The 25966-nt window shown below is 41.9% G+C and overlaps 1 long non-coding RNA gene across 2 annotated transcripts in view; it reads right to left on the bottom strand.

The window, feature by feature from the left end:
• Positions 1-25966, bottom strand: part of LOC113256117 (uncharacterized) — a 102828-nt gene that overhangs the window by 6321 nt on the left and 70541 nt on the right. The window contains exon 4 of one of the 2 annotated variants that reach the window (XR_006409693.3): positions 15142-22628. The exons of the other annotated variant lie outside the window; for it this stretch is intronic. This is a non-coding gene — a long non-coding RNA (uncharacterized LOC113256117). Of the gene's footprint in view, positions 1-15141; positions 22629-25966 lie in introns of those variants that run through there. 2 annotated transcript variants of the gene reach the window in all.

The following is a 25966-nucleotide window of genomic DNA, read 5'->3' as shown; positions in this document are numbered from 1 at the left end:
TAATACATACCCTCTAGCAAGCACACGTTAGGCACATGAGGCTTCTGGATGTCACATAATTTGCCTCATCTCATACAGATGATAAATGTCAGAGCCGAGATCACACCTGGGTCTGTCTGTCACCAAAGTCCAAGCTCTTAATCACTATGCAAAATACCAGAGAAGGGATCACACAAGCCCACGACTTATCCAAGTTCGTGTTTAGCACCTAAGCTGAAGGGATGCAGAGGAAGCTGGGCTCAGGTCAAGATTCATTCTCCTACAGATTCTGTATCTAGCTAGACCTCACCTCAGCACTCCCCTGGGCTCCGCCTGGGAGAAATGAACTCCAGCCCAGTCCTGCTGCTTTGGTCCAGGAAGCAGAGCAAGACCCAAGGCAAAGGTTTTCAGAATTCTGTCACAGCAAAATCTCTGTTTTTCATTGTCCTTAGAAATAAACTTTGTTAAACCAGTTCCATCTTTGGGAGGCTCTGAGAGGCAGTTACATAAATAGAAAACTCATGTGACTCATTCTGATTAGGAGTGGGCCACTTGGAACAAAAAATTTGAGTGCTCAAAAGGCAGGCATGACATCATCAGTGACAAGTCAGGCCAACCTGCAGTTGAAGACTGTGCCTATCACATATCATCTGTGTCTTGGGGCAGTTGACATCTCCATCCCATGGTTTCTTTATCTGAAAAATGGGCATAAATCACATATGTCGCAGAATGATTGTGAAGACCAAGTGAGGTACCATTTGTGGAAACACCCAGCATGGTACTTGATAAATATTGGTAGAGCTTTTCTTTCATCAACAGGGCTTTTTTTTGTTCTGCGTGCCAGGGCCTGAGACTTTTCTCCTCGAGATTATAAATTCCTTATGGCAGAGACACTTTCTTAGTGCTGTTCCGTACCCTACACATCCCCTATGAGCCGGTAGTGTTTGATGTGCTAATGCAGTGGGCTCCACAGGGAGCAAATTAAATCAGCAGGTCGCATGCTTTCTAGCAGCTGCAATATGCCCTCATCTCAACCAGAACACAATACTATGGGTGAACACTTCAAAGTTTGGACAGACAGATAACCAAGCTAACAGACTCAGTGACTGTAAGAGGCAAGCCTATGGATACATGTAAATATTTTAATCTTACATGTCAAAACTAGTGCTAATGGGTATAAACGTTCGGTTAGTGGGATCTACCGCTCCACACTTGACCTTGGCAATGATGCCCTCTCTAGAACCCCTTTGACAAGGAGACCCAATGTGGCCACACTGCAAGCCATATGATCCCCTTACCCGTACTTAGATGTATATATAGTTCATTGGCCCAGGGACAGAAAATTATGATGCAACTAGGCACGAGAAGGAAGACTTGGACCAATTAGGTTCTTTCCCTTGGGAATTTGTCTTACTCCGTTTGGACTGCTATAACAAAATACTATAGACTGAGTGGCTATTAAAAAACAAACCTTTGTTTCTCACACTTCCAGAGACTGGAAAGTCCAAGATCATGGCGCTGTTCAATGTCTGGTGAGAGCCCACTTCCTCATTGACGACCGTCTTTTCATTGTAACCTCATATGGTGGAGGAGAAAAAATTTCTTTGGGGTGTCTAATAAGGGTGCTAATCCCATCACGAGAGCTCTACTTTCATGACTTACTCAGCTCCCAAAGGGCCCACCTCCTAACACCATGACCATGGCGGGGGGTAAGATTTCAGAATATGAATTTGGGGGTACATGAACATTCAGTCTATAGCAGAAAGTGTATTGAAAAATACTGGGCGAATGAAGCCAAGCCAGATGGGAGTTAAAACTGAAAGTACACCATTAGGAGGCAGATTACAGTAAGGAATAAAGATGGTGCAGATCTTCTGCCTGGATCCGTTACCAGTTCTGTCAGTTCTGTGTGATCTCGGGCCAGGGACTTTATCTCTGGGCATCTCGGTGTCTTCATCTGTAAAATGGAGATGATGATAGGACCTGCACTGTGGGCTTAGTGTAAAGATTCAAAGAGGAAACGAATATGGAAAGCACGTGGAATGATGACTAACATCGAGTTAGCACCACGCACGTGGCAGCTAGCATTGTCAGGTAGACTCCAAGACCAAGGCATGTCCGAGCCAGGGGCAGGCCATTATGAGAAAGCAGTAACTATGAGGGAACATAGGAAGCTGGCGGATACTGAGGGCCGGTGCAGGAAGAAGCCATGAATCACAAAGACCCCCTAGCCCGTGAGAGATACACAGAGCGTAACCTGCCTTCAAGCTGATCCTGCTCCGATCCGTAAGAGAAACTCCCTGAAAGATGGGTCAGCTGCCTGTTCTCTGAGCTAAGCAACATAAAGAACCTAAAACTTGGTACAAGAAGGATCCTGACTAAGCAGAAGCATCGTGTCTTTATTGCTAAGAAGTTTGCGACGTCTCGATAGAAATGACGTATCCCAATTTTTGCAGTAAAAGAGAAAAGAACAGGGCTCTGGAACAACCCCATCAGCATGCCCCTTCCCTTGCCATGGATTTCTGGTGAAAGCCCGAAGTTGGCACATGCGAGCTCTCTACATCTAGCAAAGTGATAACCCTTATCAAGAGGCAGAGTCTGAAGCAAAGAATGTCTTGCAGCCCAGATAAGCTCCAAGGCGCCAGGCCAGGGTAATGGACCATAGGAGATGGAGCAGGGGTCTGCCAAGCTCAATAATACAGCATTGTTGCTGCATTGGAAAATGTTTTAATTTACATTTTCAAGTGCAAAATATTTTCCCCCATGCTTTGGCTAAATTAGGTAGTTAAAGTCTGTGAAGTGGCAGTAATTGGAAACAATGGATTTTATATTTGACATTTATTATTTTAGTGAAATCTGTTTTACATTTACATCAAACATCCAAGGACCCCTGCAGACGTTTCTTTTGCTATTGCATTACCATTTAGTTCTAATAATGCACTTCGAATCCCCAATTCTTGATTATAATTATATCATGTCAGATGGAGTAAGAGGTGAGGGAAAGATAAACTTTCAATGGAAATTATACCCCCGTGCTCTCCTCTCCTTTTGTTGAACTTTCATAAGCTGATAATTTGTTCAACATATTTTTACCCTAATTCTTTACAGTTATATTTTGTTCTGTAATTACTCTATATATTTTGGTCTCACTTCACCAGAAGGCTATTTAAGAGCAAAGATCATGTCTTAAACTTCGAATCCAAGCACGTAAAAATCAAGAAACGTTCGGTTGACCGTTCAGAACATATTTGTGTTCTAGGAAATGAGGAGTAGACGCCGGGGAGCCAGGCGGAATTCCAGTTGGATGTAAGGAAAACTTACAACCTGCTCAAGATGGATTAGGTGGATTCAGCAAGTGATGAGTCCTTTGTTCTCAGTGGTGTTCAAACAGGAACTCGGAGACCGCTTGATGATGAGGACATAAGCCAGGAATTAAAAAGTTTGGAGTCAGAAAGAACTGGGTTTGACTCCTTAAAACTCCTTTAAAACTATGTGACCATGGGCAAGTGACCTAACTTCCCCAAGCCTCAGTGTCCTCATCTTGCAATGGGGTTAATAGTCTATGAAAAGTCAGGAAAGATATCCATGTAACGAATCAGACGTCCTCGGGGGCCCCAAATATTCAGTGGTCCTTTCTTTCATGGTGGGGGGAAGGTCAAAAAATATCATTTCATTCTTGACTTTAATATTTAGAGAAATATAGGGGCGCCTGGGTGGCACGGCGGTTAAGCGTCTGCCTTCAGCTCAGGGCGTGATCCCGGCGTTATGGGATCGAGCCCCATATCAGGCTCTTCTGCTATGAGCCTGCTTCTTCCTCTCCCACTCCCCCTGCTTGTGTTCCCTCTCTCGCTGGCTGTCTCTATCTCTGTCCAATAAATAAATAAAATATTTTAAAAAAATATTTAGAGAAATATAGACTGAGCAAAGTTTTAAAATAAAACTCAAAAATAGCCCCTAGAAATAAAAATAGAATGTGAAGCTTCCAAATCACAAGAGAGACTGAAAGCGACAGAGAACAAAGGAAGAAAATCTAAGATGACAGAGACTGTGTGACAAAATGGCATAACAAAAATAACCTCTGTTTATGAATGCAAATTAAAGTACTGGCGCCAGGAGCCACTCTGGATTTTACATACTTTATCTCTTTAGTTCTTTCAGTGTGCTAGAGGCTGCTGTTGTTATTATACCCATTTTACAGGTGAGAAAATTGAGGCTTAGGAAAGAAGAGCTAGTAAATTGCATCCAGGCAGTCTAACTGCAGAGGGCCTACCCCTAAACATTACACTACCCTGCAGGAACAAAAGAAGGGTGCCTGTGTTTATATGTCTAAATACCCTCACATATTTACATGGATAGGAAAGACTGAGTCATAAATAAATGAACATGTTAAACAGTGTTTATCTCTAAGTAGCAGGATTATGAGAAATCTTCATCTTCTTTTTTACAGTTTTCTGTATTTTTCAAAATTCTCTGCAATTAGCGTATATTTTTATAGTCAGGGGAGAGGCTGTAAACTTTACAATAGATTGTCCCTCTTCTTGTTATACCAAGAAGCCTAAAGTCATGGTATAAAATTCTTGAGATTTTCGTGGGATTTATGCTTCCTGAGGGAAAACGTTTCCAAAGTGTTCTCATTATTTCTTCCAGTGGAGCCAGAACTGAAACTAGTGGATGAAACGGTTTGTTTTGTTGTGTCTCGTATAACCTATGTGGATTTAAAAACAAGAGAGAGAGGGGTTTAAGTCAGAGGAAAATTTAAACAATCCTGCCTCCTGTGCTGTAATTTGATTCACAGTAAAAATTTCAAAATACATTTGTCAGAAATTCTGTAAGTTTTGAAGCTCTGTTGTAACCCAGGTCTCATCTGAGGAGTTCTAAGAGAATCCCCAAATCCAGGAAAAGGCCCCACCTAAAAGATGTGTGAGAGTACATGTCTATATACCAGTCACGTGGCCACACAGCGACACACTCTTCCCCAAGGTATTTCCATCCCATCAAATCAAAGAAATTGCCAGAAAGCATCCTAGTGTTGAATTTAGTTCTTCTCTTTGCAGATGAGGAAACTGAGGTCCTGGGAATCTATATCAGTTTGTCTCTAGCCTCACCCCCCTAGACCCAGCTATGGCTATCACTCACCTGGATTCCTCCTAACCCATCTGACCCACACCCACTCCATCCACTCTCAAATCCACTTACCACCATGCCGATCACCCCCTGTCTCTCACTCGTGGCTTCTAATTCTGAAAATCCAGAAAAATGTTCTTACCATGCTTGACAAGTCCCCCATAATCTGACCCCTATCCCTCCTTCATTATCTAAATCTACCCCTCTTTAGTTCTCTAGTCTCCAACTGGACTGTTCTATTTTCCAAACTTTCCATTCTCCCTCCCACCAAGCGATCTTCTCACATGTTCTTTTCCTCTACCTGCCTTTCACCTGGATGATTTCTGCTGGAGAGCCTTTCCGGACTGCCGTCCAAGTCTCCCTTGTGCCATCTCACCCACCATCTGCATGTCCTTCCTAGACCTCATCACATTCCTAGCTTTACATTTCTGGGCTTGTTTTCCCCACTAGGCTGTAAATCCCAAGAGGCAGGGACATGTCAGTGTCACTCCCCCTTTCATCGCCATCGCTAGCCCAGTGCCGGCCACATGGCCGGGCTCCATTCACGTGTGTCGGCTGAATGGATGAATGGTGCACAGTGTGAGAGAGCAGTGTCAGCTCTTTATCCCACACTCTTTCTTTTACAATTTGGGGGAGAAGAAAGGAACATCTGGCATCTCAAGAACCTGCCCACCCTACATAGTCTAGAAACATACAATTTTAGAACTACTTGAGACATTAGATGTTGTCAATCTAAACTCCTCACCTTATAACCAAAGAAACATGGGCCCAGAGAGAGTATGTGGTGCTTTCAAGGGCGCAGGTGGTGACAGAGTCAGGACTCAAATCCGTGGCTCCAATAAGCCTCCATTAGAGCCCACTGTCTCTTTCAAACAGGGCTGCCTTACCCAGCAACGGCAGCTCTCGCCAAACTCTTGATTTCCTCCCAGACCTGATCCCTTCTCTCAAAGTCCTCCTTTTCCACCTCCAATCCCAAGTCCCCACTGAATTCCTTCATCTTACTTAGAGTAGCAAAATTTCTTGCGTGTGTTTGTTTCAACATGTTTCCCTGACATTCTGAATTCTCAATAAGTCAACCAGTGACCAAAAAAATGTATTCAATCCCACCTGTACATTTAAAACTGAGCTGGGGGCTACAGGGAATAAAAGGAAGATACAAATGTCCTTCTGACCCCTAGGAAACAGAGAAGCTATTTGAGGAAGTAGAGTTTGCACAGCTAACACTACTAGAGAAAAAAGGAAAAGCAGTAATGATAGTAATCTAGTTTGTGGAATAAGGACTCTGAGTGCTATAGAAATTCAGCCGAAGAAAGATGAGGAGAGCCGCACATGAAAGCTAGAGGTTGATCTGAAGCTCAAAGGAAGGGAAGCACTTGGACGTGCAGAGAGGAGAGAGAAAAGGCAATTGAAGGCATCGATTTCCAACAAGGAATAATGTCTCCGGAAGTATCATCAACACATTTTGCAAAATATCAACTCAAATGGAGAACAGTGTCGGATACGAGATTTTGAAGAAAATAAAAGCATAAAGTCTTTTCCAGATCCCGCAGGGACTGGTGACAGACAGGTTAGGAAAGCTTGAAGGGCAGCATGAGTCTCAAGCCCTCTCAGAGCCTCCCCACTGCCCAGATGTCAACGTGAAGAGGGAACCGTGACGTTGACTCTAAGCGCCTCTCTGGGCCGTGCATCGTGGGCGCTTCGGGCACGTTCTCTCGTTAAGCACACCTCATCCTCCCCGCATTCCTGCGGCGGTAGGTCGCGTTGTCATGCTCAGCTTCCACGGGAGGAAGCTGAGAGTTGGCGGAGTAAATATCCTGCCAAACAGGATGATGCGGCTGGCTCATGAGAGCCAGTCGGCCCAGACCCTCGGACTGCGGAGCCGGAGCAAAAATAAAAACAACTCGGAAGTTTCCAACGCTGTCCTACAAAACCAGATAACCGCGCAGGGCATGCACTCTGAAGACCGTCCATACTACTTATTATGGATAATCTTGAGAAATGTTATTGAGTTGTCAGGAATAGAAAGATGCAAAGGGGTCAGTTCTCACAACCTTAAGTTATTAAATTTTCATTAGCTTAGGCTGTTCCGTCATGACGAAGAGGGGAAAGAGCCTATAATGCCTCTGAGCCGGTGACCCCTGGATGACGTGAATTCCTCTCCATTCTTCCCCCACCGCTGAATTTTCCCTCCCAATGTTAATAAAAGCATGTTGGCACACCCGTCGCAAGTAACATGGAGGACCGAAATTGTGGCATCAAAGGAAGGAAAGAAGAAGCGGAGGGTGGAGAGGAGGGAGGAAGGGAGAAGGGAGAGATTCGGAAAAATTGTATCCTGTTATTGTCAAATGATGCCAGCCACCGCCTCTTAGCTTTCCTCCATCTCCAGTCATGTGTGTTGACAATAGTGACACCTCCTGGCGAAAACAAACTTGACCTCCTGCAGGATTTCATTTTGCTCACTCATTGCAAATTACTCTTGACTCTTCTTGTTGCCTCCAGGTGCAATTTTCTTTTCCTTATCTGGAAAAGCATAAACTGACACAGCCCATCCTCAGCCTCAGAAACTCAATAACCCAGCGCTGACCTGACCACAGAACTCGGCTATGCAAAGCCCCTGAGTTTCATCCCTGAACACGTCAGCATGACTAGCCCAGAGACCCAATTCACGGTCTTCCTACTTACGGCTACATTAAATATAAATAAAGCAAACTAAATACCAGCCCCTGAAAAATAGTTCAATTAAATTCTACAATGAGAGTGCCTCTTGATTTTAATGCGTTTAATCCCCTAGGAAACATAGTTGGTGTATGCCCTTTTCTTGTAGTTTTTTTTTTTTTTTTTTGGTCTCAGATTTGTATAAATCATACAGCCACCAAAATGACTAAAAGCTGTTGATCTTATTGTTCACTAAAAACGGTAAAAGACCTGTTTAATGAGTGTGGAAGGTTTTGTTTTATCTCACTTGCATAACATTCTAGAGTACGATCCTATGGTTACTTGCCTTGAGAACAGTATATTGGAAAATAGAGTAAGGTGTTTAGTCCGTACTTTGAAAGCAGTCCAGCATTTTGTTGGCTAAACTAGACCACTGAACGAGCACAGTTAAAGGAGAAAGGAGTTGGCCAATCACAGCAGACAGTGAAGCCAATCTCACACCCCATGATATTTTCTCAAATTTTATAAAATAGCCGAGGGGTTCTGTTGTTGTCTAGAAGGACGGCATTCAGTGAGGCAGGGCATGAAGCCTTTACCTTGAAACCCGTTTGCTTCTAGTCCATTTACAGTCAGCACAATGAAACCCCTTCATCTAGCTAACTAAACTGTAAGTTCACAGGTTGGAAAATATCTATGAGCTTTCCCTTAGTTATACTTTTATTTTGAAAAGGTTCCTATGAGAGATCTGCACATTAATTCTCAGGTGAGCTTGCATTCCAAATTAATAAAAATTCAAAACTTTGCTCCTTTTCACATCTAGTGATTCTTTTGGCAAATAAACCTTGGAGATTAGATTATGTCTTTGCTATGCATGAACAGAAAACACTCGTATTAGACAGAACAAAAGCCTTTCAAACTGATCAAAAAGGAAAAGGCAGTTGAGTTATGGAAGTTACATTTTTGCTTCTGTTTTATTGAAAACTGTGGTTGAAATTTCAACTTCGTTCTGCCGCATGAACCTTCCAAACATGAGCATTTCAAATCATTTACGTAAAGGCACATTGTGCTGAGGGTGGTCAATATCCAAGCTCTCTGCTTGCTTTAGAGCGCACTGGAAAGACAGACAACCGACTAGAAGAACGTGTCTCGTAATTAACAACATAGCCTCAAAATAAAAGATCTAGAACATGTCAGCACATAACCTACAAATAATAAATATGTATTTGGACTTCATTAAGTAGTTTACTCATTTAGTCAACAATGAGCACAGTGTATGCAGTGGGTTAAGCAAAACGCTAGGTGTTGGGAAGCAATGATGGTCCCTGCCCTCCAGTGAAAGAGGTCTAGTAGAAGAAAGGCTTGCATGGGACATACTTACGCTAAAGAATTACTCACTGTTTATCTGAAATTCAGATTTAACTAGGTGTTCCGTATTTTTATCTGTTAAATCTGGTAACCCTAGGAGAAGGTAAATGGGCTATTTCAACAGTGTGAAGTGGTAAGTATGATCCGAATGCTAAAGAAATGCTTAAGGAGGTACAAGTAACCCAGACTAGGGAACCAGGATCTGAAAGAATCAAGAAGAGAGAAAAATTAAGAGATTCCAGGAAGGAACGCAAAAGCAAAGTTCACATGCAGAGAAAGAGACTGGCGTATGCCCATCACTGCTGTACAAAGTGACTGGGCACGGGGTGAGAAGGCAGGGGAGACCGGCAGACGCCTGACCACGGAGACCCTATAAAGACAGTTGAACACCGTTAGGACAATGGAAAGGTGAAAGGTTTCTAGGCAGTGGTGTTATTCGATCAGGTGTATGATTTGGGAAGACTATTCTGGGTGGATGGTGGAAAATGGATGAGCAGCTGGCAAGATGGGAGGCAAAGAAATCGGCTGAAATAGTTACCCTAAGGGACACTATTGTCTTGAACTAAAATCCTAGCAACAGGGATATAAGAAGTGAACAAATGACACAAGACAGATGGATTAGGAGGTGGGTACAGGAATATTTGGTGATCAACTGAACAGGGGTTGTCTGAAAGGAAGGAATCAAGTATAATTAAAAAATAAATATTAATAGAGCATTTATCATAGATCACTGTGCAAAGTGTTACAAATATATTTATAATGTTCTCTCAAGTTTATGAAATTGGCACTATATTCCTGTTTTGGAAATGAGGGAAATGACACTTAGAAAGACAAAGAAGTAATTAGCCTGTAAACTCAATAACTGGCGCAGTAAACGTCATGTCCAGTTTTGGAGGCTGGGCTAAGGGCTGAATGATGGTGCCATTGACCAAGATTAAACATAGAGGAGAGGCACACATTTGTGGAAAAGATGCTGACTACTTTGTAGACTTAGTGGGTCTCAGGTGCCTATGGATGATGTCTGAGGGCAAGTAGATAGATGGGTCTAGAGCTCAGGAAAGGGACTGGACCAGATATAAGGGTTGGGAAGTGGCCAGTGTAGCAATTAAAATAGAAACCATGAGAGTATAGATAAGATGGCTTGGAGAAGGTATACAGAGTGAGACCAGAAAAGGGCATTAAAAAGAAGCCTGGGAAACACCAACATTTAAGGGGCCGGAGTGGGCAGAGCAGTAGGAGAAAGACAAGAGCATGGTGTCAAAGAAGACAAGAGAGCATTCTAAGATGAAGGAAGTGTTACAATTGTGATATGACTTATACAAAATGTACCAGTGAGAGAGGAAGTTCAGAGGGTCAACCTGTTGTATGTAGCAGAAGAGAAAAGCTTCAAAGCTAGCTAGTTGAAAAAAGGGAATTAAATTAGCAAATTTAGGGGTAAAGCATACTAGTGCATAAGGAAAGACTGATAAAACCGGGGGAAGAGAATAGTAGAAATGTGAACTGCTATGCATTCTTGCCAGTCGGGGATTCTGAAGTGAGTCAAGAATGCAATGGGAGCATGACCACGTAAGGTTAAGGTTAATTTCAATAAAGACTAAACTTCACATTTTAATAAAGTTCAATAAAGACCAAACCCACCCCTGGGTGAGCTCATCGTGAGTGAACTGTATGCCATGCTGATAGTATTATTATGAAAAATAAACTTGGAGGTGCAGTGACGCTTGTTCTACCATAGGGGAAGATCAGGGTTGGTACTAGAGGAGGGAGGTGAGGACTGGATGCTACAGACAAAAGATGTGGTCATGACGAAAAGAGGGCAAGCTCTCTATAAAGGAGGTAAATTCAGCTGACCTACTAGAGAGCTTCTAGAAACAACACTAAATTTTGCTCTCTTATTGTCTCTGAACAAACCATGTACCATAATTTTGCATACTATTAAGAGAGAAAAACACCCCTGACTAGAGCTGGAAGACAGAAGGGCTACATTCTCCATGTAAAAGTAAATGAGAAATAAAGTCACCACACAGAAAGGGACAGTGAAGAATGGGGACCTCAATCTTGGCACTCGTCGGGGAGGAAATTAGAAACTATCCCCTAAAAATAGGAGCCAAAGCACAGATTTTGACCTGAATTTACACCATCAGTGTGGTCAAGAGAAACCTCAAGCTGAGAATTTATTTGAAAGTGGTTTCAGGTTGAGAGTAGACCAAGTGACTGGCAAGGGAAACTCAAATCCTTCAGGGAAGAGGTCAATGTCAATGCAGGCTAACAGTGATTCTAAATGCCATGAACTGTAAAAGATGCTAAAGTGTGGGGGAGGGGGAAGATGTGCCCTAGATTCAATGGAATAATATCATTATTTCATACTTCTAGCAGCTGGCCTGGAAGGACACGTGGACTTGCCCTGGTGACCCAAGAGGTTAACTCTGGATCAGAGCTTAGATGGCTACCCTGGGATCAGAGCTTAGATTATCCTGTCTTACTCTCATTCGACAGCATGGGGTCTGCCCAGAAGAGCTACTGAAAGGAGAACAGGGGGTTGATGGCTTGGATCAATGATGAGGGTGACAGAGACTTCAGGCCATAACTGTTCCAGTCCAGTGGAATTCTCAGGGCAGATGCCAAGATGTTTTACGGGGCTACTGCTGGGACCAGATCACCCTTCTTCCAAGAACTCAGTAAAATAAGTACTAAAAGAATCCCAATGACTTTAGTAACGATATCACCACTCCTCTCTCCAAGAACAATTTTGATGGAGGACAGAAGAAAAATTGTATTGGGTCGAAGTTGGAAAGAAGATGAATAAACAGGCAGCTTGTGGAAACGAGTTTATTGTAATAAACTCAGTTCTGAAAGGGAGGACAGAGATTTTAATTCTCAAACATGTTGTCTGTCCATTTTATTTTTTACTGGAGGTCAAAATAACACGTTCCTGGAAAACCTTTTTGGGGTGTCACAGGGGAGGGAACCTAGTGTAAAATCAGTAGCTATATCTAACCAAAAGCTCTTGAAATGAAGGATTTCTTTATAAACATGCCTCCAGATACGTTCAGTTAGACCACTAAGGAGGCATAATAAATTCTTGCATATTAAATGACTTTTATCTCTTTGGTCCAGTGCAAAAGAATGTTTAAATTAATTCAACTTGCTTTATTTCACTAATGAACGTACATTTATATCTCACTGTCTACGATGCATTCTAGCCGATGCCAGAGTGCTCTTCTTTAAATATTTCCCACAACCAGATTTTCAGCTATCTCTGTCTTCCTCCACCCTCACATCATTATTCTAAATTAGTGAAGTCTTGCTGCCAATGTAATAATGGTGTTTAGAGATACGTGGAATCATTCTCAAAGTTCTGTTCATTATTTTTAACTAAAAGAATAAAATGGAAAATGGGCATTGTCTCTGCTATAGGGGCTGTCCAGCAAAAGATCCCACCTCTTCCTCTCCATAGAGAAATAAAAATTATATGGATATGTTTAGTGTCTGATATTTCAGGGTTGTGTTTTTGGTTTTTTTTTTGCTTGTTTTTTGGGTTGTTTTTTGGTTTTTTGTTTGTTTGTTTGTTTGTTTTTTGTTTTGCTTAGAAGATATATATTATTCTGGTTTCATAAATCCAGGCAAAGAGATGTTTTGATGTATTCTTTTACTGAACTCGTCTCCTTAACTGAAATGGAGCTGGTGGGGCCAAGAGTAGGATGTCTTAGGAGGAAATTGGCTAGCGAGAAGGTGCTTCTGATTTAACTTGGTGGAAAAGAGCTTTAAAAATCAGGGCTGCTTTTATTTGGGGAGGTGGGGAGAACCAAAGATGAGAGGTCAAGGGCACAGTCAAGGGCAGGAATGCTATGTTGTGCCTCTTGCTCGACCGCCTGATACTCTGAGACCCAAGGTGACAATTTATGGCTTCCCCTACAATAACATGGCAAGCAACTGAAAATGTGGACACAGCAGCAGCCAGATACTTATCCGAGGACCTATTTGTATCATGTCCAATGTCATCTACTTCCTTCCTGAGAAAGAACATCCAGATTATAGGCACTGGTACCTTTAGGCTGAAAGTAAGAGGGAGGGATAAACCCATGGGTACCAAATCTGTATTTTCTTTTTGGTCTGTAGCCCTTAAATCAGTAGGCTTCTTTTCCTTTTGTTAAACATTTTGTGCTTATGGATGCTGGATTGGAAACGGGCAGCTGTACTATTCCAACTAGTCCAGAAGGTCATTTGCAAACATGGAATTATCAGACAGTGTGCAGGTTCATCTGCCTGGCTGGTGGCCCCAGTGTTTGAATGCTGTGAAAGTGCCTCCCTCTTTTAGTTTCCTTCTGCTGCTGTCATAAATTACCACGTTCTGGGTGGCTTAAAACAACAGAAATTTATTCCCTCGCAGTTCTGGAAGCCAGAAGTTCAAAATTCGTATCACTGGGCCAAAATCAAGGTATCATAAGGGCCACAGTCTCTCCAGGTAAAGTCATACTTTACTTCTTCCAGCTTCTGATGGTTGCCAATATTCTTTGGCCTGTTGCTCCAATCTTCAAGGCCAGTATCTCAAAGTCTGACTTCGTTCCATCTCCACATCACCTTCCCCTCTGTATGTATCAAACCTCGCACTGCCTTCCTCATGTAAGTATATGTGTGATTGCATTTAGGGCCCAACTAGCTAACCCAGGATAATCTCCACTTTTGTCGTTAATCTCAAGACTCTTAATAACATCCACAAAGACCTTTTTTTTTCATATAAGGTAATGTTCACAGGTTCTAGGTATTAGGATATGGAAATCTTTTGAGAGCCCACTTTTGAGCATACCCCACTCACTGCCTGCCAATCACTTAACACATACAAAATCAAATAGAGGGAGAGAGCAAATCCAGAATCAAGTGACAAACTATCAGTTTACTCTTCTTCAAACTTTGCCAAATTCAGGTATCTGGAAAATTCACCTGTTATCTGGAAAATTTCCAGTTATCTGGAAAATTATAAAGGAACTCTTTATTCCTACGATGCTGGGTGAAATCAGATGCCTTAAAAAAAGAAAAACACTTCAGTAGTTTGATTTCAAAGTATTTTACTTGGGTCACCATTTTCGCATGATGCCTTGGGAAGATTTTAATATGGAAATGCTAATGAAAACAGAGGACTGGGATGTCCCTACAACCTCTGTGCTACGCCTGCATCACTCTCTGTCAATTTAGACAGCTATGTGAGGAAAGACGAAGGATGGAGTTGTCCACCCTTGGACGCCAATATATCCTTAAAATCCCTACAGAAACTGTGACAAAATGAAAGCCATTTGCTTCTGTATTGGAAGAGGACATGAGTCCCTGGGGTAATAAAACTCAACACAATCCAATCCACAGCCCAAGGGAGGATACAGAATTGAATTCAGAGTTAAACCATTCAGAATTTAAATACATCAAATTCCCAATATCTTAAAATGTCATGTCGGTGAGTCATCTAGCCAAGATGGTGTGGTGGATGAGATTAGGGGTGGGGGTTAATCGGGAGCAGAAACAACACCCTAGAGCCCGCAACTCCAGAAGAGCCCAAAGTGACCCTGCAACTCAAAGACAGAGGAAAAATTCTGCTGGTGAGGTCTTTGAAAGGAAACCTTTGCTTTTTATTTCCACTGTTTTCTCTCTTCTATTAAATATTTTCTAGTCCTATAATAAATTTGACGTTCTGAGTGGGTATAAGAGGCATTCTGGGATTTAGACCAGAAATCACCCAACAGAGCAAATACAGACACACACACGCACACGCACACGCACACAGCTGTGAGAAGACAGTGTGAGGACACCCATGTACTGGGCCGAGGGTAAAGTGACTCATGAAGCTAAATCACGCTGATGGTTTCTAATCCCAGCTCACCAGGGATTTAAATTGTACAATGAGGAAATGACTTATTGGATAACTTCCAGAGTTTGTCTTAAAATTTAATTGCAGCCTACCTAGCACTTTTATAAAACATATACATTTTCCTTATGTTTCTTAGTCAAAATATTCCTCTAACCTTTTTTTTTTTTTTTTTTTTTTTTTGGTAAGTGACAAAAGCGTTCTTGTTGTAATTAATGGAGTACAAAAATATTGGGGAAACATGCCTAAAGGCTTAAACTATAATTCTATTACTAATATATTCCCTTGGCTTGCCTTTTGAACTCTGCTGCCTTTTGCCTTGCAGCTGTGTTTAATGAGTGGGGAGATTATTCAAATGAGCCCACAGCAGAGCATTATTTCAGAAGCTCTCGCCATCTTGAGCAGGCATCTTTTCTCACAATCAGGCGGGCAGAGCAGACCATTCCTCTTTAGTTTACCTGGACATGCGTGTGCTACCGTAATTCCACAGGCACCAGACCACATCCTAGATTGGGAGAGAAGCTACTAATGACCCTGGGACCAGACCAAAGGATGGCAGAAACAGCCTTCAAGGTGAAAAATGAGAAGGTAGCTACACTAGCCTCTACTATGCTTTAGCTCTCAATTTGTCTCTACCTGTCAGTGATGGAGACTGTTAGTGTCTAATAACGAAACCATGCAGCCGTACAAAATAGTCTCTTTACAAAGCTCTGTTTGTGGGCACACAGCCTTTGTCCAACTAACATTGAAATGGAACACATTGCAAATGGGTAAGCCAATGTTTAATGATTTTTAGGATGTTAAAATAGGTTTCTACTCATGTAAGATTGAAAAGTAAGAATAACTCACAGGGGGAGAACCCCCTGAGATAGTTACAAAGTTGCCAAGAAAATTTAATAAGAACTAATTTTGAACTGATAAGCATTCAATCCAATATGGTGGGATTAAGCAATAAGAATTCTTCCTGGGAATTTACAGAGAGATAAGCATCTCATGAATAAGTAAATTCTGAAACAGGAGGCTACAGGGTGTTTATTGATTTTGAAATCATTTGTTTGAGAAACTGCCCTTGAGGAAAAGACTATTATGGCTGATAATATAATAGTTATATTCAGAGACAACCCACTTCTTTGGCTGGTGGCAGAATATAAAGATTACCCACCCGATACAAAATTTATAAGCAAAAGTTTGATCTGCAAAAGCCAGGCTACTCATAATCTTTCATTTCCTAATTCTTAGATGTTAATTTTCAGATGTAATACAGAAGTCAAAAATAAGTAAAAGCAAATAACCAGGATCTTCAATTCACTAAGTACTTTTGCTACAACTGGAATTAATTTTTTTTGAAAAAAAAAAAAAAGCTGTCTCTGGGTACTTCTGAATCCCATGCCCATTAATACTAATCCCTCACGCCATCCACCTCTGCGACTCAGGATAATTGGATGAAAATTTGGGATAAAATTCTGAGGTATTTCAAATTTTTTTTAAAAACCAAATGACTTTTTCAGTTGTAATTCTCATTAAGGGAAAGAAAAAGTGCAATCACTTTTAACAATGGTGGAAACATACAGTGTTTTGTGTGTGTGTGTGTTAATTCTGAGTTAGCCAGAAAATTCCATTACAGGACCCTGTGTTTTCTAATAATTGAGTAGTTCTGTTTTTTTCTAAACATTCCTCTTGAAGAAAGTCTCCCAGTTGCCACCTTTCTTAACTGCTCTCCAGCATAAAGTGAGGTAACAGGATTTCACTGAGTTGCCAATAGTGACTCAGCATCTATGACAGTACTGTCTCCTATGACTTACTTAATGAATCAATGCTGGGTTCCACACAAGTGGTGAGAAGCTTATCTCTAGTCTCTGAAGAAAACTGAGTTTTTCTTCTCTTTTCAGAGGACACCCTCCCTCCCTCTGTCTGTCCTCTCAATGCCATCTCTTCCTACCTCTTCCAGAGATTGAATCAATTGGGCCCTCGTCCATGTTTATTCTTGCCTTCTCTGTTGGCTATTTCCCCTTAGCTTTCTACTGCTCAAGTGATCTTATCTCATTAAAAATTAAAACCATCCTCTCTCAAATTACCAACTCATCTCCATCCAGATTCTTAAGTAACCACACGCTGGTCTCCATGGTGTCACTCCACACACTGCTTCATCCTTTGATCCACTTTGCATCAGCACCGACACACTGAAATGTCTCTTAAACCTCACCCATGCCAAACCGCCTCAGATCTCTTCAACCCCTCAATCCCTCTTTCCACCTTCATTGGCCCTGCATTGCTCCTGTCAGTTCCTCTTGATGGGCTCTGAGCCTGAAATGCCTTCCAATCTCCTAAAGAAACACTATATACCCTTTAAGATCAACCTAAAATGCCACATTGTCCATGGAACATTTCCTGACTCTAAATGTAGTCGCCCACACTTTGTACATCCTCTTTAAAAGCTCTTGTCACATCAAATGCTACTTCGATTCATTAATCCACCAAACATTATTGAGCATCTTCTTGGAGCCAGTAGTTCCAGGCACTTGGGATAGCTCAGTGAAAGAACCAAGGTCCCTGCTTTTAAGCCGTTGCATTCCAATGAGAGTAACTGTGACATATAAGAATATTCTATAGGGTATTAAAAGGTACTATGCTCCATGTAAAAGAAAAGCACACTAGGAAAGTAGAATGCGGATTGCCATGGTGGAACAAGACAGCAGTTGTTAAAATCCAATATGGTGTTTCATGTAGGTCTCCCCTGCTGGATTATGATTTTCTTGAAGGCAGAAATCATGCCTTATTCATCTTTGTATATCCGGGGCTTAGCCTAGTGCCTGGCACATGGTACATTATCATTAATTCATTGTTCTTTCAGCAAACAGCTATCGAGGAGCTGGAGTCCCCCAGGGGCCGTGCTAGGCACTATGAATAATAACAACAGCAACGATTATTGAGCGATTATTCTGTGCCAGCTACTTCAGTTTCATAGATTAAGAGACAGAGGCTCATTAAAAATCTTACTAGTCTGAGGTCACCATGCTAACAAATGGCCGAGCTATAATTTGAACCCAGCTAGTCTGACTCCAAAGCCTATGATCTTTACCACCACGCTACCCTCACTCTCTAGTTCCTGTCCTCAAATTTAGAACTAGTAGATAAGACAAATATTAACATACAGTTCGAGGATGACCAACCATCCTAGTTTGCCCAGGACTGTCCCAGTTTTAGTACTGAAAACCCCCCACATCCCAGGAAATTCCTCAGTCTGTGACAAATTGGAACAGTTGGTCAAAGTGTGCTCAAATTTTGCTTTCTCAATTAGGCCCACTCTGACTTTGTACTACAAATGTAACTACCCTCCTGCACCTCTCCCAATCTTCCATATCCTAAACTACTTTTTCCTTCCATACGTACCATCTTATAACATACCAGTTTGCTTATTTGTTCAGCATTTGTTGCCTATCTATCTATTAAGCCATAATGCAAGCACACAGCATGGTACCTAACACTCAGTAAAGAGCTAGTACCTAGCACTCATGAATGATCCTCTCGACACGCAAAGTGCCCTTGAAGAAATATGCCTCTCGTCCTATGGAGGCACGGAGGAGGGTCAGGAACCCCTTCCTGAAGGAACTGTGGCTAATTCCTGAGTAGGAGTTTGACTAGTTGACAGAGACAAGCCCAAGAGTATGGGAAAGATATTTCAAACAGAGGGAAAGACCACTGTAAAACCTAAAGGCGAGGACCAGCATGGTGGTGCAGGACTGTGGGGGGGAGGTGCAGTAGTAAGGAGTAGTTTGGAGTTGCTAGGATACAGGGAGCGAAGCAGGAATTGGCCAGACATAAGGCTGAAGAAGTAAACAAAATATATTTGGGTTTTCCTTTGTCTTTAGGATGAAGCCCAAGCTCTCTACATACATGGTCCTTCATTATCCCAACCTCTGAGTTCCCACACGGCTTCCTGCATCCCTCGTTCCAGTCAAGTGGAACAATGTGCTGCTTCCGTTCATGGTCTAGATCGCTGTGCCTTCTATGTTTTTGCAGAGAAACACTACTGCTTGAAATGCCCTTCCCCTCCAGTTCTCGCGTATTCTCCCTCAAGCTACGATTCAAAACCCCTTTTCCTATGAACACGGAATGCCCATACCAAAGCAATGTCCTTTCTCTCCAGAGGCTCGGAAACATTCATCTGCGCCTCCAAAGCTTGCCTGCTTTCCTGTCTCTGTTAAGGTCAGCTTTTACGCAGGATGTGGACTCTGTGTCCAACTACCTCCTCTGAGGACTTTGGCCTCTTTCTGCTTCTGGCATCTGCTCACTCCCACCTCAAGACCTTGACATGCTGCTGTTCTTTCTATCTAAAACTCGCTCCCTCCAGACCTTCACTTAACTGTTTCCTTCACATCACTCAGATCTGCCACTCAGAGAAGCATCCCAAAACTCTTCCCTTCCCGTTTCAGCCACTCTCTATCATGTTACCTCTGTATTCATTTCTTTATATGACTAATCGGTACCTGCTTTAAAAAAATTTTTTTTTGCTAGAATGTAAGCTCAATGACATCAGAGGCTTTGCCTTTCTCATTCCATACTCACTCCCCAATGCTTATAACTCATAATCGGACTCAACAAATATGTGTGGAATGAATGAAAACTTACTTCATGGCCTCTATTAACTTATCAGCTACTTTGAGAACATAGAAATTTCTTCATATGTCATTGAATCCCCTATGGTACATAGTCTTTTCCCTAATAGATACTAGTTATTCAGATATTTATTGCATAAACAAGAGTTCTTTGGACGTATTCTGATCATAATAACCCTATAAACCAATGGCCTGCTGTCCATAGAATCATCTAGAGAACTTTAGAAATGCCACTGCCATGGCTCCACCCTCTGATATTCTGATTTAATTGGTCTGGGAAGGAGCCCGGGCATCAATATTTTTTTAAAGCTCCACATACGATTCTAACGGACAGTTAAGGTTGAGAACCATTGCCCTAAGCCCTACAAAAGAATGCAAATCCAAATAAAATGCAGAATTTCAAATAAGCTTTAGCACATGGCCATTGATTTAATTCTTGAATTGCTCTCCATGAGGAACTGTGAGCAAATGCCCTCTTTTGCAAAGACCTGCTGAGAGAGAACACTTTGAGGGGAAAAAAAAAACTGTTTGGTGCCAGGCACTGAAGGTAGTGGCCTTTCATTGCAAACGCTATTTAGATCCATCTACTCTTCACAATTTGTTTGGAAAAAAACATTGGCTTTAGCACATGCAGGCCCTCTATAAGTCAGAGCAGGAAAACGTATACTGGGTCATAAAGGCATTTAGCATCACTCTTGAAACAATTTGGAGCCCATATGCAGAAGGGTGGCTTATACCTCCCTATCATGGCGTCAATACGAATGTGAAAGCCTGCTGTATTGAGGATGCAAGAGACCTGCAATGATTTAGGCAGACAGGGTGTCTGCAAAGCAGAAGAAAGCCTGCCTAATTAGGAAACAAGGAACGGGAAAATAAATAAAGGGGTTGAAAAAGTCAGCTCCAGCACTAATTTGCCTGGAGACATCCTAACAGTTGCTGCAAAATAAATCGAATTTTTGTTGTATACATTCAATATTTGCTAATAAGTCGCCAGCCAGCATTTTTCTGTACTGCCTGCACATGCAGGGAACAGTGTGTTTATTGTCAGACTGGCACATGCAATGAGCCACACGGAGGCAATCCCAGTCTGTGGAGGGGCAGCCTGGCTCAGGGGAAGACTGTCCCCAACTGCAAACCTGGAGAGGGCGGGGGGGAGGGGGACAGCATGGGTGGATCCATGGACTTCACATATTATCTCAGGGAGGAAAATAATGATTTTTAGAGGCAATTTGACAAGGAATTTCTCTCCTGCTAGTCTGGGTTAGCGTTTCTGAATGTGATAAATAACAGGGCTGTAGGACAGCCCATTTTTTTCTTTATTTTGATACCCTTACAGCAGTAATCATGCCTCTTGTCAAGCGTTATAAAGATAAAGACAAATGTTCCCTATTGCTGTTCTGTCAATGCACCTCAACCCAAGTCAAAGAAAGGCACCCCTGCCGGATGTATGGGAGGAGCCATATTTCTTGTCTCCATCACAGATTGAGGCCCATCCTGTCCCAACAGGATCCTCAGGTCAGAAAAATAGAAATTTGCTGCTGACAGCGTTGCAGCTTGCTTTGCCTCTTCCAGAAACTAGCACCCCATGTGCGTTCTCTCTCTGCCGACACTGAGATTTGTCTTCCTTTTCTGGGACTCTTGATTAGACCACGCAACATATCCATAAGGTCAAGCAGCAAAACAATCCCTTTGTCAAATGAGATGGGCTTTGGCATCCATGATTTTTTTTTTTTTAATCAGAAAGATTCCACACAGTCGTCATATATTGATGGGAGCAATATTTGAAAAACATAAAATTATTTCCAAAGATGTAGTTCAGGAAACCATTTGAAAAGAAATTGTGTATGCCAAAGCAGATGGAGTTTGGCTTAATTATTGAAATAAATTGCCATATGGAATAAAACACAGCTGATTATTGCATTAACACTAATGTTAATATGCTTCGTCATTCTGTTGTCATTGTAGCTACAGTTGTCACCAGACTTTAATCAATATGTTTATAAGGGAACTCAAATTGTCGACTTTGGGACCAAAGGAGATTTCATAGATTATCTAGTCATTATACAAATGAGAACACTGAGGCTTACAGAGGATAAATGATTTGTATAAAGGTGTACCCCCTACAAGTTGAAAATGAAAGGTATTCTGAAACCATAGGGCACGTATGGGCAAGGCATTCATAAAAAGTAAGGCCATTATGACTCAAAATAAAAAATAACACTATTGCAAACGAGCATGACAGGAGGTCTGGTGCAATTAGATGAAGTAGACATGAAGCCTAATTTGACAAGATTCTTTTTCATGCTTAGCATCTCTTAGTTAACACCCAAGATATTATATATGTTCTTTTCTTGAACTTTTGCGGTGATTTCTCACTTAGTGCCTTCTTCCCAGGGCATTCTTAATATAAAATAAAAGCCATTGTGGCTGATAGAAGGAAAACACAAATAAGCCACAGGATATGGTGGGGGGTGGGCAATGGGACACAGGAACAAAGAGATATTTCCCATTTCCAGGTGTGGTTAGTGGAGTTTTTTCCCTCTTCGTTTTTCTCATAACTGTTGATCCTTCCCTGGTCCTCTTTTCTCTGTAAAGTGGGAAATGAATGGGAATTGATCTGAAAAGCTATTTCAAAAGTTATTACAGGATTGTCAGTAATCCTCTAAACCTAACCTCCATCCCTACTGCCACCCCTATACCCAACACACAAACCCTTTGAAAAGACAGTGTTGGAAGTCTGAAGTGAGAAAACAGTAAGCCAGGCCACCCCCTACCCCCGCCCCAGCTCAAGGTCAGTGACCCAGAAACAGGCGAGGAGGCCTCCAAATTCTGTGAAAGTAATTGTACAGGTGCATTGAATGGCTGCTTCGTTTCATGATGTGTGTTTCATCCTAGCACAGCAAACTTTTAAAGGATGTCCAAATCCTTTCATTTTCTCCGGATACTGCCCCTGACAGAGTCCTCTCGTACAGTACTTGTCACCTTTAATTCCTTTCTTTGTTATTTTTTTTCTATCCCTGCTCATTCGTCAGCTCCTGGCAAAAAAAAAAAAAAAAAAAAAAAGCCATTATTTATGCAACCCTGTGCCTAACATACAATAGGAAATCAGTAACTGTTATTGCATGAATCTAACATTAATTGAGCTCCTGAGTTCTAAATGGTAGACAGCGTGTGTTTATGAGTTTGTGTCTGCTGAGTATTTGTTATGTATGAGTTAGGGTAAAAGTTGCTATAACAAAGAGACCCAAAAATATAGTGGCATGTTTAAGAAGATAGTTTCTTTTTCTCTCACATAGCAGACCAGTGGTAGGCCGTGGTCCAGCATGGGTAAGGAGGCACGATCTGCAAAGACATCCCAGGACCCAAGCTAGTGGGTTACCTCTGCCATCTTTAACCTGTGGCTTCCATCTCTTGGTCTGAGGCTACCCTACTTCCCAGCCTGGAGGGAAAAATGAGAGGGGGGAAAGAGTGGACAGCAAGCAGCTTTCTTAGCACACGTTTTGTCCATTCGTGTCACATTGCCCATAATATTGCCACATGACCACACCTTAGGTGCAAGAAAAGGCAGGGAAATTAGTCTCAGGCTGGACAGCTGTGAGCCCAGATAAAACTCAAATGTGTGTAGGTGGGGGAAGGGGAAAGGTCTATTAATAAAACAAATAAGAGAAAATGGATGTTGGGGGACTAACTGTCTCTACTACAGTGAGTTTGGAGGAAAAAGAAACAAAGAGAAAATACACTTCACAAAAATATAAACAATTAATAGGGATAAGAGCTGTATTGGTTCGATTTTCCTGCCCCAAACTTAGCACTTAAAATATTTATTTGCTTACAGTTCAGAGGACTAGCAATTTGGGCTCGGCTCAGCTGGGATGGTTTATTCTGGTCCATGTGTTTGTTGTTGGTCAGGCTCGATCATGTGTCAGGGGGCTGACACGAGCATTACTGGCATGTCTGGTAGTCGGCTGGCTGCTGGCAGAGTCAAAGGAGGCAACTGGCCAGATGCGACTCATCAGCCAGCAGGTAAGCCTAAGTTTGTTGACAAGCCAGTGGCCACAGGGCCCCCAAGAGCAGCAAGGGAGGGTCCTGTGCATGGAACTTTCCAGGCTCTGCTTGTGTCACATATGCTAATGTTTTATTGGCAAAGCAAGTCATGGGGCCAAGTTCGGATTCAAGACATAAAGAACAGATACCAGCTTCATGGGAGTTGCAAAGGTACATCAAAGGGACATGCACATAGGAAAAAAAGAATTTCTGACCTTTTTTGCACACATCTACAGAAGCTAGACTCAAAGTACACATACACACACACACATACACGTATCACACAGAACATTCTGCAAAGCTTTAAAATTGTTCTAAAATTGTTAGCAAAATTTTGTAAAAGGGATAATTAAATATATATTATCTGTAGCATCGTGAAAAGTACAAATCTAAGTATAATGAACCATTTTCACTCTCTAAGAAGTAAAATAAGCTCTTTAATAAGAATATTAGAGAAGCATTATGAAAACAAAAATAACTCAACTTTCTAGGTAATGAGAGTCATACTCCCCAGAAAGAGTATCTTTTGAGCTCAGTGAATAAAACAGCCCTAACAAAACTTAGAGAACACTTCATGTGTCCCCTCATTTAACTTTCTAATTCAATGCCGCAGCCTTTATTGTGTGCCTACTGCATGCTAAGCCCTGTGGTAACTGTGTAAAGACAAAGAATACCAAAATATTATGAGTTTGGACATTTTTTATATCTTTTTTCTTGTTAAATCTTTAATCACATGAGTTTGGTGAAAGTATTCCCATTTTTTTTTGACAGAGAACCAAATGAGAAGGGTAACTTACTGAAACTATCCAAGGATACGGTGGCAGACTCCAGGACGGAATCCAGAGCTGCCTTTGCTGAGGCACATAGAGAGAAGGAGGCCAGCAGGACAGAAGAGGGCTAGATGGGGACATGCCTAATTATAGAAATGTATAGATGCAGAAATGGGATCAGAAAGTACTAGATGGAAGTAGTAAATTTAACCCTATGTGATTAGCATTATAATATGCTTCTAGAAGCCTCCCATCTCACTCAGAATAAAATCCAGAGTCCTTACTATGCTCTAAAAGGGCCTGAAAAACCTAGCTACTCCTCTCACCCCACCTACCATTTCCTTCTCCCTCTGTCTGCTCCCAGCACCCTGCCTCAGTGCTGTTCCCCAACACCACCAAGACCTCTCACTCAGAGCTCGTCACTTCCTGCCCCCTCTGGCTGGACCACTTTTCCTTCCCACGTCTCTGCAAGCCTTCCCTCAAATCTCCGCCTTACTAAGGAGGCCCTTCCTGACGTATTATATGAAACACAGCCTTCCCTCGACTACTCATTCTGCATTTAATGAGTTCTCTTTTTCATTCTTTGTACTTATCACCACCTGACTTCATGTGTATTTATTGTCTGTCTCCCCTACTAAATATAAGTTCTTTAGGATGTGATCTGTTTCTGTTGGCTGTTTTATCCGTAGTACCTAGGAGAGTGTCTGGCATACAGTAAGTGGTCAGTTAACACTTGCTGAATGAATTTTTTATTTACATATATTATGTATTATATGATGTATATACACCTATGCAGATGGATAGATAGACAGATAGATATGCACAGGTGTACATACTCACATATGTCAGTGCGGAATAGCTGCTACACTGTGGTTCTGGGATTCATTAACAGTCTCTTTGCACCAGGGTATCACTGTCACTCTAAAATTGTTAACTTTGTTTCTACCTGGTTCTGATCTCCTTTTGTTATTCTGTTGCAGTATTCACGGATTGGTTTCTGATTTGTATTTTGCAGATTCATGAATTTCACCTTCTTTTGTCAAACCAGGTATAACTAATTAAAGAGAATCCCCATGACCTTCAATTGCTTACAATGCACTCTTTCAAGCGAAGAGAATACCTGCCCTGCGATACATAGGTGCTGTCTACAATAGTTACTTCTTTTGATCCAGACGGTCCCTTTCCTATTTCCTATGACACAAACCCCGGCAATGATGAAAGACCGTGCTCTCCACACCACAGATGCTGCATTACAAAACGCTCCCCCCCCCCAATTCCTGCTACACAGTATCTATTGCACATATATAATGAAGAGGTTTAAAAGCATCTTTCAATAGTTGGGTTCCTGTCAGTAAAGGAAGACTTTCAGAATAATTACTGCTTGGAAGCGTCTCCCCCAATAAACAAAAGCTATTTGTTGTGTGATTGTTTTCTGCTTCTCAAACGTCCTCTCCCTTAAACACGTGGGAACACAAGCTCCTGGCTTCCTCGCTCACTGAGGGCTTGCCATTTAACCCTCCCATGACTAGAAACACGTGGGCCACTGAGCACAGGAAGAT

The sequence above is a fragment of the Ursus arctos genome, unplaced genomic scaffold, assembly GCF_023065955.2.
Source record: "Ursus arctos isolate Adak ecotype North America unplaced genomic scaffold, UrsArc2.0 scaffold_21, whole genome shotgun sequence".
In the NCBI taxonomy this organism is placed as follows: Eukaryota; Metazoa; Chordata; class Mammalia; order Carnivora; family Ursidae; genus Ursus; species Ursus arctos.
This window is presented reverse-complemented; position numbering and strand designations above follow the sequence as displayed.